General features: G+C 40.3%; 1 pseudogene; it reads right to left on the bottom strand.

Annotated features, from left to right (window-relative positions):
• Nucleotides 1–241: 241 nt before the first annotated feature.
• LOC138397990 (small nuclear ribonucleoprotein G pseudogene) lies at nucleotides 242–5,276 on the bottom strand (annotated as a pseudogene).
• Between the last annotated feature and the right edge of the window lie 6,782 nt (nucleotides 5,277–12,058).

Raw genomic sequence — 12,058 nt, 5'->3', positions numbered from 1 at the left:
AAATTCATAGTGTAAAGAAGGCCAGTTTCCCTAGCCTGCCAATAAAGGACAGAATAGCTATTCTTATCTCTGACAGTTTCTCATCCTTTAATTTGTGGGTTTTTTTTTTTACTATTACAAAAGTTTATTTAACAAAAAGTTTAATATGAAAATGCACATGACCTGATTTTGACGTCATAGTGAAACAGGCTCTTTGGAGAAGGGGACATGGATTTCTCTGCTAAACAGTCATTATTTTTACTCATTCCAAGGCCTCTAACATGATGATACTCTTTCCTCACATTACCACCATTCCAATATTGTTCCTGTGCCTGCTAGTTGCCATCTCCACACATTCATCCAACACAAGATTGATAAAGGGATCAAATCCCTGCAATATTCCTTGGACATGTCTGTCTCCATTTAATTTCTTTCTTTCTTTCTTTCTTTCTTTCTTTTTTTTTTTTTTTTTGCGATGGAGTCCCGCTCTTTTGCCCTGGCTAGAGTGCCGTGGCGTCAGCCTAGCTCACAGCAACCTCAAACTCCTGGGCTGAAGCGATCCTACCGCCTCAGCCTCCCGAGTAGCTGGGACTACAGGCTTGTGCCACCATGCCCGGCTCATTTTTTCTATATATATTTTTAGATGTCCATATAATTTCATTCTATTTTTAGTAGAGACGGGGTCTCTCTCTTGCTCAGGCTGGTCTCGAACTCCTGACCTCGAGCCATCCTCCCACCTCGGCCTCCCAGAATGCTGGGGATGCTTTCATTCTTTACAAACAAATCTCCCACTAAGGTGTCTTCACTTTTTTCCCTAACTAAATATACCCATTTATAAAATTGGTATTTTAGAATACCAGCTACTCGGGAGGCTGAGGCAGGAGGATCGCTTGAGCCCAGGAGTTTGAGGTTGCTGTGAGCTAGGCTGATGCCACAGCACTCTAGCCCAGGCAACAGAGTGAGACTTTGTCTTAAAAACGGAAAAAAAAAAAGAAGGAAAAAAAAAAAAAAAAGAAGAAGAAAAAAAAAGAAGAAAAAAAAGAAGGAAAAAAAAGAAAAAAAAAGAATGAAAGCATCAATACTAGATTTATAAAAATGAGTAGGAACTGGGGGAATAGAAATAGAAATGGTGTCAGTTCCCTACACACTTGATAAACAGATGAATACAGGATTTGTAATGGAAGGTAGAACTAAAGAATGTTTTCTTCTGGCTTGGTCAATTGCCAAAAAAAAAATATGTGTTGTTCTTCATTGAAAGTTTTCTTCTGATTGATAATCAGAAGAAATCAGAAGAAGAGAAACAAGTGAGGAAGAGATAGCAATTAGATGTTCAGAAGGAATATATTCACAGGTTTGAACTTTAGCTATCTCATGATAGGTTTTGGCTTAGCTTTGCAAAGCTAGCATTTCTGAAGTTGTTTTATTTCCACCTAGATATTAATTAAGCTATCTCTAGATGCCATTCTCACAGACAATGGTTAACTAGGTCAAAGATTGGTATGCGTTTGATTTTTTAAAAATAGTATTCTGCTAAATGAGCTAAACACAAATAATTACTAGAATTACCCCTAAGTTGAAAGAATTATACACAATTACAAGAAGTTTCAAATAAGATACACTTAGGTATAATTAATTATATCCCATAGTTACTTTGAAATATCATTGATCATTGCTTATTCTAGTGTTATCCTACTTACTTCATTTTACCCAAACCTTAAGTAGAAGAAAATTTTCAAATTCACCCTGAACTCTTCTTGAGTTTGGTCTTCGGAAGGTCCTAGTCACAGTTCTGGGATCTTCAGCCGTTTTGTCAAGTATCAAAACCTCCTGTCTCTTTCATTGAGGCTTTACCAGGGTTAGGCTGGTATCTGCTAAGCTTAAATAAGCTTTATGTGACCTTTCCCAGGGCACCTGATTATGTCGCTGAGTCTCTGAGTTGTTTTCCTTCCTCAGCCAAAGAAGAAACAGGAAGCACACGCCATCTCGACTGCCTTTGTGATGGTTAATTTTATGTGTCAGCTTGGCTAGCTATGGTGCACAGTTGTTTGGTGAAACACCAGTCTCGATGCCGCTGTGAAGGTATTTTTAACATTTAAACCGGTAGACTTTGAATGAAGCAGATTTCCCTCCATAACGTGGGTGAATCTCATCCAGTCAGCTGAAGGCCTTGACAGCAAAGACTGAGGTTTCCTGAAGGAGAAGAAACTCTCCTCAAAGCCGCAGCACAGAACCCCTGCCTGTTTCCAGGCTGCCTGGCCTGCTCTGCACACTTTGGACTCAGGACTGTAGCCTCAGCTCTTACCTGAATTTCCAGCCTGCTGACCTGGCCTAGAAATTTTAGACTTGCCAGCCCCCGCAATTATATCAACCAATTCCTGAAAAATCTCTCTCTCTCTCTCTCATATATATGTGTGTGTGTGTGTGTGTGTGTGTGTAATATATATATGTGAAATATATATATATATATTTCCTATCGGTTCTGTTTTTCTGGAGAACTGTGACTAATATAACCTTTCTAATAAGAAAGTTATTACTCTATTTTTATTTTTAGCGTTTTTTTCCCCTTGGAAGTAGAATCTGCAAGCATTTCTTCGTGGGTTCGTGGGTTTCCTTAGCTCTAACAGATTGTGCCAATTCTTATTTTTTTTAAAGAAACTTATCATTCATTTATCTTTTCAAGAAAAGAACATTCCAAAATTGCATTTAATAGAAAGTAATGTTAAAACATAAATATAAAGTGATTTCTACATACCTTGTCACAATTTTTTTTTTCAGATGGAGCTTTTAAAAACATTTTAAGTTCTTGAGGATATCTATTAGGTAACATCCATCTCCTTTTTTCAGAATATAGTTAACTATATTTGGTGGATTATGGATTGGGAAGAAGAAGGGTTATTTGAATGAATTTAAGACACAAAGACTATAAGACTGATGATAAGAATGACCATATATCTTAGAGTTGTATGATGTGACAAATACAAAAATTTTTAAAAAGAGAAAAAAGAATGATGAGACAGTACAAATGCCAGTTTACAAGAGAGAAAGGAAAGATGGTAATACTATAAGTTAAGAATCCTTTGGGAATTTCTCCTAGTCAGCGGTAGTATACAGAGCACACAACTGCCTAAGTTCCTTCTAATCTCCTTTGTAGCTTGTAGCCTCGGTGGTGTCCCGCCGGAAAAGTGACTTTTCCGAGACTGTCATAGATGTCTTCTTCACTGGTGCTTGTGTATCTCTAACGCTTGTGCGGCAGGTAGATGTTTCTTTGAGTCTTGGTAATGGAAACACATAGATACATGACTTAGTCCTTAAGGAATAAAAAGGAACCCACCCAGTTTCCAAAGGGGAGAAGAGTTCAGAATAATCAGCAACGTTTTTTTTTTTTTTTGAGTACCCATCATATGCAAAACACTTTACTCAGGCTTTTTGGAGTAGTCAAAAAAGAAAAAAAAAAAGCAAAGAAAAGAAAATACAGCTCATATCTTCAAAGATATTACAGAGGGGCTGATTTTTAAAAAGTGGAAGACACATGGTATTTAAAGAACTCCTGGAGGGACTTAGAAACTCTAAATCCTACCTGTGGCAGTAGTTTTCCCCATTACTCTCATTTCTTTGGAATCCTCTATGTCCCCAGAGGAGCTGAAGTCACCTCTTTCTTTCTTCAATACAAGTGTCCAGCAGCAACTATGACAACTATGTGTGCTGCAAAGAACTTTTCCAGAGCCACAAAATTCCCTCTCAGTACTTTCTGGGGAAATTTAACTATTTGAAAGTAGAGAATAAAAGAAACGTGCATGAAAGTATTTGGGAGTTCATAATGTTATGTGTAAAAGGAAATGTGATATCCAGCCTTGTGTTTTCACTTCATGATAGGTTTTGGCTTAGATATGTCAAAGTATTAGGTTGGTGCAAAAGTAATTGCGGTTTTGAACCGTGAATTTTAAATCATTATAATTAGGTTCAAACACATCTTTATGAATCACAATGGGAACGATTACAATCAACACATTTTTGCCAACAAGAAATAAGTTTGTTTATTCCGGTAGTGTAAAAATCTGTGCTTCAGCACAATTCACAATAGCAAAGAAGTGGAAACAACCCAAATGCCCATCAATACATGATTGGATTAGTAAACTGTGGTATATGTATACCATGGAATATTACTCAGCTATAAGGAATGATGAAGATACGACATCTCTATGGTTCTCCTGGAGAGAGTTGGAACCCATTATATTAAGTGAAGTATCCCAAGAATGGAAAAACAAGCATCACATGTACTCACCAGAAAATTGGTTTCCCTGATCACCACCTAAATACAAATCTGGGAACGACACCAATCGGACATCAGACTGAGGTGGGGGGTCGGGGAGGGGATGGGGGTATGCCTACACAATGAGTGCATTGTGCACCGTTTGGGGAGTGGTAACACTTGAAGGTGCTGACTTGGGAAAGGGGGGGTGGGGAAAAAAATATGAAACTGTTGTTTTTAACTTGCACTGTTCACTTAATAATTTATCATGAATATTTCCCATATTATTTCATATCATTGTACAAGAAATAATGTATACATTATGAGGACATACTGTAACTAACAAGATATACTGTTAGACTCTTTGATTCTGTAAAATTAAATTGTTATTAATGATAAAAAAATTTAATTTCATTTTATGACATGAAAATATCAAAATAATAAATCTTGAAGAGAATATCAAAAAAAAAAAAAAAGAAAAAAATCTGTGCTTCAGGATTCTGTGAACTCTTGGAAAGCATTTTCTGCATCCTGCTGGTTGTGGAAGTGTTTTCCCTGTAAAAAGTTGTTGAGATGCTTGAAGAAGTGGTGGTTGGTTGGTGAGCGGTCAGGTGAATATAGCAGATGAAGCAAAATTCGTTCAACTTTTGAAGCATTGGTAGTGTGACTTGCGGTCGGACAGGCATTATGAAGAACTGGGCCCTTTCTGTTTTGTTTTGTTTTTCTTTTCCAACAATATTTTTTTTTTTATTTCATCTTGTTATGGGGGATACAGAATTGCAGGTTACATACGTTGCTCCTGTACCGCCTTTCCCCCCAAGGGCCCTTTCTGTTGACCAACACTGGCTGCAGGCATTGCAGTTTTTGGTGCATCTCATCAGTTTGCTGAGCATGCTTCTCAGATGGAATGATTTCGCTGGGATTCAGAAAGCTGTGGTGGATCAGAACAGCGGCAGCCCACCAAACAGTGACCATGACCCTTTTTTGGTGCAAATTTGGCTTTGGGAAGTGCTTTGAAGCTTCTCTGTCCAACCACTGAGCTGGTCATTGCCGGTTGTTTTATAAAATCCACTTTTCGTCACATGTCGCGATCCGACCGAGAAATGTTCATTTTTCCATACAGAAGAGAAGACAACACTTCAAAACAATGATTATTTTTATTTTCGGTCAGCTCATGAAGCACACTTTTCAAGCTTTTTCACTTTCCACTTTGCTTTAAATACCGAATAACCATAGAATGGTTGACGTTGAGTTCTTTGGCAACTTCTTCTGTAGTTTTTAAGAGGAATAGCTTCGATGATTGGTCTCAGTTGGTCGTTGTCAACTTCCGATGGCCACCACTGTGCTCTTCACCTTCAAGGCTCTCTTCTCCTTTGCAAAACTTCTTGAACCACCACTGCACTGTACGTTCCTTAGCAGTTCCTGGGCCAAATGTGTTGTTGATGTTGCAAGTTGTCTCTGCTGCTTTACCACCTGTTTTGAACTCGAAGAAGAAAATTGCTCGAATTATTTTGTCTAACATCATTTCTATAGTCTAAAATAAACATAAAATAAACAGCAAGTAATAAGTCATTAGCAAAAAAACATAAAGCAAGAAATGAGCATTAAAATGATATATAACATAACCACACTTATTTAAGAATGTATTCCAATATCAAAGGGCAAATTTCAACAATGCTAAAACAGAAATTACTTTTGCGCCAAAATTTAATAATTAAGCTATCACTAGGTGCCATTCTCACAGACGGTGGTTGATTGGGTCAAAGATCGACATGCTTTTGATTTTTTAAAAATAGTACCTTCTTCCTACTGGAACTAGTTTGAATATTTGTCACACAGTTAGTAGAAGTTGCTGATCTGAAGAGAAGTTTCCTCATCTGTCCAAAGAGTGATTACAACTAGTAGTTGAAGCTTGGCATTTCCAGAGAGGAAGAGGTAACAGCAACCATTTTGTAACTTATAGACAGTAGTGAGAATTCTGGCCCTTTGTCTTGAAGCATTATATTAAGCAGATTTTGACTTTTCTCTTTCAGCATTTTATTTAACATCACTCACCCTTTTTACTTGCCTGGCCTCTGAGAAAACATGGACTTCCATGCAAAAGCTCTTAGCAACTGCTGTGGCACCTTCAGTCACAGTTCCTGCTCACCACAGGGAGGCCAAGTCCCTGACCCACACACCTGAAGTGATAGAGCTGCCACAGAAACAGGGAGTAGGCGTCCTTTGTCTCCAGTGTGCTCTGGGTTGCACCACTTTGATACACACTGTGAGAATGACTCAACCTCTTCCCCCTGAAGTCCCGGCCTTTGAGCAGTTACCTTTCCTAACGGGAAGGTGAGCACCTGCAAAGAGATCACACACTGTAGAAATATATTAAAGGTGAGTTTCCCTGCAGAGAATGACTCTAAAATGTGACAGATGGCCCATCTAAATAATCTGTAAATGAAATAAAGACCTTGATTGACCAGATGTTGGTAGACTCTGGACAGAGGAATGTGGGGAAGAGAAGAAACTATATGGAGACTGGGTGTCTTTATTAGGAGAGGGGAAATTTAGCTGACCAGTAACTGGTACTTAGAAGTGTATGTATAAGGCCGGGCGCGGTGGCTCACGCCTGTAATCCTAGCACTCTGGGAGGCCGAGGCGGGTGGATCGCTGGAGGTCAGGAGTTCGAGACCAGCCTGAGCAAGAGTGAGACCCCGTCTCTACTAAAAATAGAAAGAAATTATATGGACAACTAAAAATATATATAGAAAAATTAGCCGGGCATAGTGGCGCATGCCTGTAGTCCCAGCTACTCGGGAGGCTGAGGCAGGAGGATCGCTTGAGCCCAGGAGTTTGAGGTTGCTGTGAGCTAGGCTGACGCCACGGCACTCACTCTAGCCTGGGCAACAGAGTGAGACTCTGTCTCAAAAAAAAAAAAAAAAAAAAGAAGTGTATGTATAGGCCAAGAGAGTAACATTTACCCAGGTATAAGAGAAACTTCAGAGCCTTGCTGACTTTTGGTCGTACATAAAAAGCAGATTTTCTGTCTCACAAGAGCCCCTTTCAAATCCTAGTCACATTTTACTCATACTACTGCAAATAAATTTGCCTTAGTCAGTTGCTGTTAGAGCAGAGTTTCTAGTGGCCGTCGGGTAGTGGATGAAGGCTGTAATTCTAAATAAAATGGTTAGGGAAGGACAATTTTTTTTTGAGACAAGGTTTCACTCCATTGCCTGGGGTAGAGTGCAGTGGTGTCATCATAGCTCACAGCAACCTCAAACTCTTGAGCTCAAGCGATCCTCCTGCCTCAGCCTCCTGAGTAGCTGGGACTACAGGTGCATGCTGCCATGCCCACCTAATTTTTTTTTCTATTTTTTGTAGAATCAGGGTCCCACTATCTTGTGTGGGCTGCTCTTGAACTCCTGACCTCAAGAGACCCTGCCTTAGTCTCCCAAAGTGCTAGGATTACAGGCGGGAGCTACCATGCCCAGCCAGGACTCAGTTTGGGGTGTTCTGGGGCCAGCGGGGAAGGCCCGTGAGGTGGGAGCGAGGTGGGGAAGGAGAATGGGAGGAGATGAAGCTGGAGTGGCAGCGGGCCCAGGGTGTAGAACTTCTGTGAGCACCTTGGATTCCTCTGAGTGAGTTGGGAGCGAGACGAGTGACATGACCTGACCGTGGTTCTAATAGGATCAGGTGCTGAGTCGAGAACAGACTAAAACGGAACAAGTGCAGAAGCAGGGAGACCAGCTAGGAGGCTTTTCCAGGAATCCAGGGGAAGGATCCTCCGATCAGGATGGGAGCCACAGAGGTGGTGAGAAGTGATTGGATTCTGGATATATTTCAAATGTAGACAGATTTGCTGGTGGATTAGATGTGAAGTGTGAGAGAATGAGAAGAGTCAAAGATGAGTCACCCCGAGCCACTGGAGGAATGGAATTACCTTAACTAAACAGAGGAAGACTCAGGGACAGGCAAGTTTTGGGAAAAAGATCGGAAGTTCAATTTGGGATGTGCCTACAGGACATGCAAGTAGAGATGTTGAGTAGGCAGTGGAACACGCGTGTGTAACAGTGTAACAACTCAGGACTGGAGAGGTAAGTTTGCGAGTCCTGTACGTGGTAGTGAAAGACAGGGGACTGAATGAGATTCCCAAGGGAGAAAATGGACATAGAGTCTAAGAAAAAGAGCCAAAGACCAAGCCCTGGAGCACTCTTACGTTTAAGGTTGGAGAGACGGGAGGAACCAGCAAAAGAGATTGAGAGGTAGCAGCCACTGAGGGAGGAGGGAAGCCAGGAGAGTGGGGTATTCTGAAAACCAGAGGAAGAAAATGTGTTGAGGGGAGAAAAGGGATCAACTGTTGAACATTGCTGATAGGTAAAGTGAGAATGAAGGAAATTTGCCTTGGATTTTGCAATGTGGGCAACATTCGTAACCGTGACGAGGGCAGTTTATGTGGTGAGCTGGGGTGGAGGCCTGAGTGAGCGGACTCGGTAGAGAATGGGAGGAGAGGGATTATAGAGCAGGAGGATAGACAACTATTTGAAGGAATTTTTCTGCAGAGAGAGCAGGAAAAGAGGTAGAAGTAAGGTCAACAGAGGGTTTTTTTTTCTTTAATTTTTAAAGTGGGACAAGTAATGGCATATTTGTATACTAATGGAAATGTCTAGTACAGAGAAAAAACGTTGATGCATGAGAAGAGAGAAGAGAATTGCTGGAGAAATTCTTTTCTCAGAATGTCTTACAGAACTGAAGACATTCCAACCTGTGCCAAAATTTGTTCCCATCTTATATACGGTGAAATGCCAGCAATCCTGCCTGTGGCAATAATTTCTGTAGGGGCAGAAGTGGAAAGAATTTTCGAGGTCTTTTTGGAGGCCACAGTCCCTGTATCCTGGAGCCTGAGGGTGGGGTGTGTAGATGAAAATGCTAACCGAAGTCTCTCAGCTTTGACCCAAAGATAAGTCTTTCTGGGCATCCACATAAACCCCACCCAAGCAGCCTTTGTGTGCAATATAGGTTATAATAAGACTTCACTAAAACAAATTTCACCATTTGTGGCCACTGGAAGAGATAAAATCAAAGTTTCCCCTTTCGCCTCAGAGATAATTATTTTCACAGAAAATTAAGAGTGTTTACAAAATTACATGGGAAATTTTACCTCATTTTCCAAAAACATTTGGGCATTAATTTCAATGTATATGCAAATAATCAATTCCAATTTTAGTAGAGACCTGTGGGAAGCCTGTGCTTTCTTATATCAAATCAAATAATATCTTCTCCATTTCACTGAGGTTCTCCATTAGGCAATGCTTTCTTAGCCTATTTTGTATTATTACACTATAGTACTAGAAAACAGTAAAATTGCCTTTTATGTAAAAATATTATTATCAGTCTAATTTTTAAATAACTGAAAAAACTTTCTCCTCCAAGGTACAGTTTAGAGAAGTTTTAAATAATTGATACTTTCCTAAGCACTCCTTAAAAAAAGAAAATCAATTCAATCAAGACTTTTCACTGTTCCACCAAATCACCCCTAACAGCAGAGGAGAGCAAATGTGCACTCCAGAGAGTGCGGGGGTGTGGCCAAAGTGGCCAATGAAATAATAAAATTTCTTTGAAGTCTCCTGTTTAAATATTAAAACCCATTTGAATTTTTCATTTTATACCACAATAATACCATGCTTAAAAATATATTAAAATGTTTTAAATTATCATCTGGGGAGAGGAATGTTGTACTTGTCTCATTGGGTCAACGAAGAAGCTGCTTTTCATGGATTCTGTCCATGCCAGAAAACTGGGCTGACACCAGGTTCGTCATCTAGGTAGTCTTCTCTGTTTTGGAGAAGTTTTGGACTCCGTGTCTCTAAAACCCAGACTCACAAAAATATACTAATAAAATGACAACATTTTTTCACTGCTTTATGAACTATAAAAGGATAAAACTGAGGAAATATTCCTTAGAGAGAAAGTTATGGTACAATATTTTCAGGTTCTTGTGATAGAACATTTTGATAGTTGTATCATCCTGCTTACAGGTAACTTATGTCATGCGATCTGGTCCCTGATCTGGTCAGCCTCTTTAACTGTTTCAGGAAAATTCACCCAAGTTGGAATGTAGTATGTTCTTTGTCGGCACTTCTTTTAAAATGATCTGAGACCACTTGCTAAATCAGGGCCTCTGGATGCAGGGCTCAAGAATCTGCACGTTAGCAAGTCTTCCAGGTGGTTCTGATGCACATTAAAGTGTTTTATACGCTTAAACATCTTCCAGAAGAACATAAGAAGAAAGGGATCAATTTCAGCATAAAGAGAATCAGAAGAAACAATAGAAAAGAAAATCAGAACAGTTTCATGACTTTCTCCAGCAATGATTATCTGACCAGGCAAAAAGTGCTTGCCGAGGGTTGTAGTGGACAATTTACCCCTTGCCACCATCCATTTCCTCCTTCCTTCCAACAGAGTGGAATTCTCTTCATCTCTCTTTCATCCAGTGGTGTGCCCCAAGTGAATCCTATTGCTCCCTAGTCCCAAAGATATTTCCAAGTGATCCCATCCTAATTGCCTGTGACTGGTCAGGAATGGGTAGGTGACACAAATGGCCAATGAGACTCGAGAGGGGTTTTGCTAAGGGGATTCCAGGGAAAGTTTCTGCTTCTACAAAAGAGCTACATAGAAAAAAGTGATGCTGGGATATGACATCAGGAACTGCAGCCTTCCTCTTGCTGCCAGCCTGAGGGTAAGCCAACAATGAGAGAGACAGTGGAAAGATGGAAAAAGAACTTTTCATAATGTAGTGGAGTTTCCCTACCTCTAAACTTCCTAATGTGTGCAAAACGTTTTCTTGTTTACACTGCTTTAAGTAGGGTTTCCATCATGTGTAACCAAAAGGAGCCCAAACGATGCAGGGGTTATCCAGGGTTGATGTTCTAAGAATGTAAATGTAGATGTGGTATGTTAAGGTAGGTGTGACCACAGGAGGAAATGAGAATAAGGTTTGGAAGGAATAAGTTTATTATACTCACAGGTCCCGGAGAAGGGTCACCACATACCACACAGGGCCACTGGGGAAGTGTCAGGTTTTGGTCATGTGGCAGAGAAAAGAGCAGGGAGAAGGTCTAACCATGAGTTTTTCCTGGGGGTTCCTTGGGAAAGGTGAGCAGGGCAGGGTAAAGAGTTTAGGACTGGTTAGTTTTAATAATTCCAGTGGGCTTTGGGCTATTGCAGTGGTCTCTAGTTGCCTGGCACCTGACCCTGGGATGATTTGGGGCAGAGGAAATATTGACTTGGTGTCTGCAAGTTAGATAAGGAGATGATTGGGTGATTGACTTGGTACTGATTGGTTTGTATATGAAAAACATACTCTAAGCCAAGTCCTTTTCTATCTCTAAGAATTAGCTAGCATTGGAAGGGGCAATCTTTCCCTGTCCAGCAAGTTTTTTAAGATGTCAAAACATCATAAAATACAGAAAATAAAAAACATGATTAATACAATTGGGTATTTTCAAAATGAATAATGGCAGTTAAAAGCATAAGATTCCAGAGTGTTAACAAGGGTTATTCAATTGTATGGAGAATCCATTTAAGCTACTAGGGAGAAGCACATTTATCAGAGTCAGCTAAGCGAAAAGAGGGAGATGAGAGATGGGGATAGGGAAAATGAAAGACAATATGTGCAAAATCCCTTCAGCAGAAGAGAGCGTGGCTCTGGGATGGCTAGAATGGAAGGAGGATGGGGGGAGACCAAGGGCTTGGTGACGTGAGCAGGGGGCTTGGTGACATGACCAGATTTCCATACTGAGAGGTCAGTCCGGCTGCTGAGGATTTGGGAAGCTGCGGCAACAGTTC

Source organism: Eulemur rufifrons, chromosome 2 (genome assembly GCF_041146395.1).
Source record: "Eulemur rufifrons isolate Redbay chromosome 2, OSU_ERuf_1, whole genome shotgun sequence".
Lineage (NCBI taxonomy): Eukaryota > Metazoa > Chordata > Mammalia > Primates > Lemuridae > Eulemur > Eulemur rufifrons.
This window is presented reverse-complemented; position numbering and strand designations above follow the sequence as displayed.